Source organism: Gavialis gangeticus, unplaced genomic scaffold, assembly GCF_001723915.1.
Source record: "Gavialis gangeticus isolate Ggan-Ray unplaced genomic scaffold, GavGan_comp1, whole genome shotgun sequence".
In the NCBI taxonomy this organism is placed as follows: Eukaryota; Metazoa; Chordata; order Crocodylia; family Gavialidae; genus Gavialis; species Gavialis gangeticus.
The window spans coordinates 149,737,713-149,745,313 of NW_017729025.1; positions in this window are offsets into that span (position 1 = coordinate 149,737,713).

The window sequence follows — 7,601 nt, forward strand, 5'->3', positions numbered from 1 at the left end:
GGCATGGCTCTGGTGGCATATCTGGCAGGGCCAGATCCTGAGCAGTCAGTCTGACCCTGGTGGCTGAAGGGGAAGAAGCTCTGTAGTAAGATGCCAGCTGATGGAGCCTGCTAGAGATTCTTCTATCCATGAAAGATGCCAGTAAGGAGCTGAGGGCTTGCAGGGGATGATAGTATCAATGGGGATTTCAAATAGCCAGTGTGCTTAGAGAATTAAGTTATAGACAACGCACTGATGTTTTGGTGTGTTATTTAAACTGGTGGACCGTGTTTGGGATTGTAGGGAAGGTCAGGAGGTCCCAGCAGTACACACAAGGTACTTGAGACTTGAGCCTGCTGGGGAAGTGGGGAGGAGAGACTGGGCCTGCAAGAGCCCACTGCCCAAAGAGGGCAGAGATTAATAAAAGACTGAAAAGTCGGCAAAGTCTGTATGAGAGACTGGGACCTAGGGCCCATGGAACTAGTTTATCGTTACATTTGCAAGGCATGTGCACAACTGTAGGGGAGGCTGGAGGCTGTGATTAGCTCATAAAGCATTGGGTGACCTTGGGGGAATACACGGGCCAAGAGGACCCCCCCAGCAGGAAGAAATGAGTGGGGAACAGAGGAGTCCAAGAGGGATCCATGAATAAAGAAGGAAGGTTACAGCTTGCTTTAAGACCCATTTGGCAACCTCCCTTTCCCAGTTTTATTAACAATATGAAGGCATGGCATGAGAGAGCAAAGTGAGGGTATCTTAGAAATTGAGTGGCACAGGAGTTGAGTCACCAGCAGGGGTTGTGAGAGCCGCCCCTGGGGCACTGGTCCTGTTACAATGTGGATGACCAATAGATTGATACTTTGCCAGTGGATTTAACAGGTATTTGTTCACACCACCAGAATAATGAGAGCAAGGAGTCTTGGGTTCCTTTCTAGGCTTGGACAGGGCATGTGCTAAAAGGGGGAATTGCAGGGAAAGTCCGTTTCAGCCTCAGTATGCCCTGTGTAAATGGAATAATTTCAGGAGCTAGATGCAGCACTACTTTCTGGTGAGTGTGCAAATTTTAGTTGTTCTAAAGAAAATAAAAAGGAATCACTAAGTTCTAAGGACAGCAAGAAAAAACTTAATTATGGAGTAAGCAGCAAGGGAAATGTTTGAGTTGCAGTTGTGACTAGGATAGGCTACTATTTGCATATCAATTTGTATGCCACTAAGCAAAGCCATATAAAGTCCCACAAAGAAGCAACTAAAATTGGCAGCATAATGCCACTATGATAAACAGACAGCAGGGTGGGGAATGACAGGACAAAACAAAAATATGTAGAGAAAGCCTGAACAGGCACAGAGCGAAAGCATGGTTGGAATTCAACAGCCAAAACTAGGGAACCTCTGCTTTCTGACCCTAACTATTACAAGAGGGATTCTGATATATAGAACGGGTATCCTTCAAACCAGATTAATTTAAGACAGCTACTATGTATTGATATTTCTATCAATACATGTAAGTCTTCACACAGTTTAAGCCTGGCCTTGAACTGGGTCCTTTGTTTACCAGAGACAACACTGTCTAGAACGCAACTAGTGGCTAAATGTAGAATCACAGAATCATAGAATGATAGAAAATGAGGGTTGGAAGGGACCTCAGGAGGTCATCTAGTCCATCCCCCTGCTCAAAGCAGGACCATCCCCAGCTAGATCGTCCCAGCCAGGGCTCTGTCCAGCCAGGCCTTAAAAAAACTCCAAGGATGGAGATTCCATCACTTTTCTATGTAACTTGTTGCAGTACTTCACCATCCTCCTAGTGACAGTTTTTTGTAATATCCAATCTAATCCTCCCTTGATGCAACTTGAGACCATTGCTTCTTGTTCTGTCATCTGTCACCACTGAGAACAGTCTAGCTCAGGGGTGGGCAAAATGCAGCCTGCAGGCGAGATGCGGCCCACCAGGTCATTCTATCCAGCCTGCGGGGCCCCTAAAAATTTAGAAAATTAATATTTATCTGCCCCTGGCTGCCTATAATACAGCCCTCAATGGATTGCCAAAACTCAGTAAGTGGCCCTCTGCCCAAAATAATTGCCCATCCCTGGTCTAGCTCTATCCTCTTTGGAACCACCTTCAGGTAGTTGAACGCTGCTATCAAATCCCCCCTCAGTCTTCTCTACTCCAAAATAAATAAACCCAGTTTCCTCAGCTTCTCCTCATAAGTCATGTACCCTAGCCCCCAAACCATTTTTGTTGCTCTCTGCTGGACTGTCTCCAACTTCTCCACATGCTTTCTATAGTGGGAGGCCTAAAACTAGACACTGTACTCCAGATGTGGTCTCACCAGTGCAGAACAGAGTGAAATAATTATTTCCATCAATCTGCTGGCAACATTCCTACTAATGCAGCCCAGTATGCTATAAACCTTCCTGGCAACAAGGGCACACTGCTGACTCATATCCATCTTATTGTCCACTGTAACACCCAGGTCCTTTTCTTCAGAGCTGCAGCTTAGCCAGTGAGTCCCTAGGCTGTAGCGGTGCATGGGATTCTTCTGTCCTAAGTGCAGGACTTTGCACTTTACTTTGTTGAACCTCATGAGATTTTTTTTTGGCTCAATCCTCCAGTTTGTCTAGGTCAGTCTGAATCCTAGCCCTATCCTCCAGTGTATCTACAACACCCTGCAGCTTGGTGTCATCCACAAACTTGCTGAGGGTGCAATCCATCCTATCTTTCAGATTGTTAATGAAGATATTGAACAAAACTGGCCCTAGGACTGACCTCTGGGGCACTCCACTTGATAATAGCTGCCAGCTAGACATTGAGCCATTGACTACTACCTGTTGAGCCCGACAGTCAAGCCAGGTTTCTATCCACCTTACAGTCCATTCATGCAACCAGCCCATACTTCCTCTCCTTGCTTGCAAGAATGCTGTGGGAGATGGTATCAAAAGCCTTGCTAAAGTCAAAGTATATTATGTCCACTGCTTTCCCCACATCCACAAAGCCAGTTATCTCATCACAGAAGGCAATCAGATTGGTCAGGCATTACTTGCCCTTGGTGAATCCATGCTGATTGTTCCTAATCACCTTCTTTTCCTCCAAATGCTTAGAAATGGATTCCTTGAGGGCCTGTGCCATGATTTTTCCAGGGACTGAAGTCAGGCTGACTGGTCTGTTGTTCTCTGGATCCTTGTTCTTTCCTTTCTTAAATGGGCAGTGTATTTGCCTTTTTCCAATTGTCCAGGACCTCTCCCAAACACCATAAGATTTAATAGATTTCATAGACATTAGGGCTGGAAGGACATTGTGAGATCATCATGGACAGGTACACATCCAGCTTTTCTAAATAGTCCTTAAGCTGTTATTTCATTACTGGGAGCTGCTCACCTTCTCCCCACCCTGTGCTGCCCAGTGCAGTAGTCTAGGAACTGACCTTGCCTGTGAAGACCAAGGTAAAAAGGGCATTAAGTATTTCAGTCTTTTCTTCATCATCTGTCACTAGGTTGCCTCCCCCATTCATTAAGGGATCCACACTGTCCCTGACCTTCCTTTTGTTATATACTTGTAGAAACCCATGTTACCCTTCACATTCCTCTCTAGCTGCATCTCCAATTGTTCTTTGGCCTTCCTGACTTCATCCCTGCATGCCTGAGCAATATTCTTATACTCCTCCCGAGTTTTTGGTCCAAGTTTCTATTTCTTGTAAGCTTCCTTTTTGTGTTTAAGCTCACTGAAGAGTTCTCTGGTAAGTCAAGCTGGTCACTGGCCACATTTGCTATTCTTCCTGAACAGTGGGATGGTTTGTTCCTGTACCCTCAGTAAGGTTTCTTTAAAATACAACTAGCTCTCCTGGATTCCTTTCCCCCTCAGACTGGCCTGCAAGCAATTTTAAAAAGTTTGGTATTGGAAATGAACCTGTACATCATTCCAACACTAGATAGAAAAAGGAAACTAGAGGAGGAAAGGCCTGAAAAGACAATGCACAGAGTGATCCAGAGATAGCATATCCTACCTTGGTCTTTTTTTAGGCATCTGATGAAATTGGTTGGTGCCTATACAAGCTGATGCTTCTCTAACATGACAATCCACACCACCTTGTGCCTTCTTTTCTTTGAAAAACTCATCCTGTAGATAAGGCAGAAAGCTACAAGATTCAAGTTTCATGTATAAAAAGCAGGAATAAAAGAAACAGTAGTTGCTGGCAATAAAAATAAAGGGTACTCTTTAATTGCAGTTATTGACCACAGATAGTAGGTCTCTGGTTCTTCAGCTCTCAGACTAACTACAGCTTTTGCTGCTATAAAGGGCTCTGTTCTCTTCTTACATAAAAAAGATGTTTTACACCACATAGATTCCATTAACTTACTCCTGAGTTACACTAGTTCTACAAGATGAGAATCTGGCCCAGGGATGTTCAAAATTATGGTATGCACCAAGTACTGGCAGGACTGTGGAATATACTGTGATACAAGGTCCCCAGACTTTTTCTTATTGCATGCCTCTTCCAGATTTACCAGCTGCCTGTATATATTTAACCCATTAAGTGCCAAGTATTATTATCAAGAAAATTAAATCCACAGTTACCAATTTCTCCCATTTATCCCCCAGGGATTTCTTGTTTACCCCCAGGTCTATGTATACTATAGTTTGGGAACCCCTGTTCTACACCACTAACTGAGGAAGAAAGATGGTTCTATCTAAGGAGTGTTCAGCTGCAAAAACAAAGGAGATAAGCATATGCATGCTACAAAAGGTCTATTTAAATGACACTTATTAACACAACACATGCAAAGCACTGTAAACAGAGAAGGAAGCGGGGTGGGGTCTGTCTGTGTTGTTCTCCCTTTTCCTTGTGAATGCCCTGAAAAGTATTGATGTATAAAAAGAACTGTAGCAAAAGCAATTGGGCATAAAATAAATGGTGTTGTGTATACTCATCTGATTGATAATGGGTTATATCAAAACCTAATATTGTTTATTATCATGTGAGATATGGCTTAATATTCCATGCATTTTTAGTATGACTGTCTTTTGTATTTACTTGTTTAATGAAATACGGTTCTAGAGACCTTTGCAAAGCTCTTTCTGCTGAAGAGACTCTGTGAAGTGGAAGGTGAATATACTCAGCCATGTAATGGGATCATTTATTTATGTTTTCAATTTTTTTCCCTTTAGTTCCACCCCCCCCCAAATTAGGCATATATCATAAACCAGATGGTACGTGAAAGGAGACATGTAGAGAAGCAAGTAGACACAATGGAATGCTCTTTAGTTATAAGTAATAGAAAAATATCTAAGAATAAATACTGTCTGTTAAAACAAATCTAGTTCAGTGCACACATAGCATATTTCTTTATGTTTGCCCATCTTATCAATATGTACCTCTAGATATCGAACCACAATATTTAACTAGTTCTCAGTGTGCATGTCTACACGCCCATTAATGTGCTGTAGTTATGGCACATTAAGGTTAGTACCTGTAATAATAGGTACTAAATGCACAGTAACTGATGGTACTGCACAGTAGTGCCAGCACACATCTTTTCAGGGACACTAATGTGCAGTAGAATAATTTTACTGTGCATTAGTGCATTAGCATGGCTTTTGCCATGATGCACTAATGCAGAGTAGAATTAGTTTGCTGCACATTTAACGTCTTGTGTAGACGCATCCAGTGGTCCTAACAGGCAGCCCAGCCTGGGCTAATTGCCTAGTGGGCCACACCTGCCTTGGGCTTTGACTGGCAGCCCTAACCCAGCTAATGACTCCAACTGGCCACTGTCTGTGCCTCTTGATTGGCTGCTGGGAGAGCAGCTTCTCCATTTAGCTCCAGTTGTGGCAGCAGACTCTAGGCCAGCCAATAGTTTCTGCTAAAGGCTAGCCCTGGCAAGCCTCTGATTTGGTACTCCTGGTTTCCTGATCCTGTGTTTTGGACCTTGTCCCTGTCTCTAGTCTTCCATTGGTGGCCTGACCACTAGACCAGACTGCCCACAACCTGGTCCCTTATACTAGCTTATGAATTTTATTTAGCAGTGGCTTGTTTGTTTTTCTGAATATAAACAGTTACTCTTTATGGGCTTGATCCAAAGCCCACCAAAGTCAAATGAGATATTGCATCATGTTCATTAGGAATTTCTTAGGTGCCTTTTTTTTTGGATATTCTTTGCATAATTCGGGTTTGTGGTACAAATGTTTGATATAGGTGGGAGACAGCCATCTATTTCAGAGTTTAGCTCGTTAGTGTTTATGTTATTTCATTTAAGAAAGACATGAGTAAACAGGTTTGTATACATGAACATCAAGTAGGCAAGCAAATTCTTTCAGCCCTCAGCTCTATTCAGTGAGGTCCTACAGGTCAGTTTCTTCAGCATGGCAAGATTCACAGCTGCAGAGTACCTAGCAAAAGAAAATAACCAAGCAAATTTTGCCCTCAGTAATAGCGGTTTGGGTAATGGCAGTTTGGCTTAGCCAAATATAGTAGTTAACCACAAATAACCACAAATATAATGGTTTCAGAAATTCTTGAAAATGTCACTTCCCAAAGGGACCTTTCCATCAGCTGGGGACTGCTGGAGCACAGTAATGCCATGCCTACAGCTATTTTCTTGGTGCCAGGAAAGGCCTGAGTGCTGCTGGGCTGCAACAGTATAGAGTGAACAGGAAAGCAGGAGAGAAACTAAGTTAGGTTTATCAGATATTTTAGTGACCACACTACAAGTACAGATACAAAGTCAGGAAAACATTAGATTGTAATGGACTGATCTACCTAACCTAGATACTGAATTCACCCAGACTCCTCCAGCCTTCAGACCATGCCCATAAAGAATTCTCAGCCATCCTCCATTTAAAGTTGAAGAGTTCCCATACAAATGCTGCTCCAGGTATCAACAACAGGCAGTCCCTCTTGTAACCATATCCCAGACAAGCTATGTCCACATGTGGTGTAGACATTGGGTTCCCTGGGTACAACTAGTGGCAGCACACCTGCACCTCTGCAGCCTTACCTGGGATCCTGGGGGCTCCCGGAGCTGCAGCTGCAGCAATTCTTCTTCACAGAGCCTGGCCGGCAACTGCAGCATGGCTCCGGGCAGCCTAGCTCCACATCTGAGTAGCACACACTACCCCTGCATGCGCCTCTCCACTTTTTTTCTCCCCCAGTTTTTCTGACCCCTGGATAGCAAGTGGTCAAAAAACCCCCCCTCCGTGTTGCTCCCCTGCAGCATGGAAAACAACTGAGTGTTCAGTATGTGGTGCTGCAGATGAATCTACAGCACCGCATACCACACAGCCGCGCTCATCTGGATGTGGCCTTAGAGGTTTACATAGTTTCATAGTTTGTAGGGTCCGAAGGGACCTGAGCAGATCATCAAGTCCAACCCCCTGCCTTGGCAGGAAAAAGTACAGGGGTCAAACGACCCCAGCAAGGTGTTCATCTAGCCTTGTCTTAAAGACCCCCAGGGTAGGAGCCAGCACCACTTCTCTTGGAAGTTGGTTCCAGGTCCTAGCCACCCTGACAGTGAAGTAGCACCTCCTGATGTCTAGTCTTAATCTACCCTTTGCCAGCTTGTGACTGTTATTTCTAGTCACTTCTGGTAGTTCGGGGGAACAGGGACTCCCTGCATGCCTGCTGGTCCCC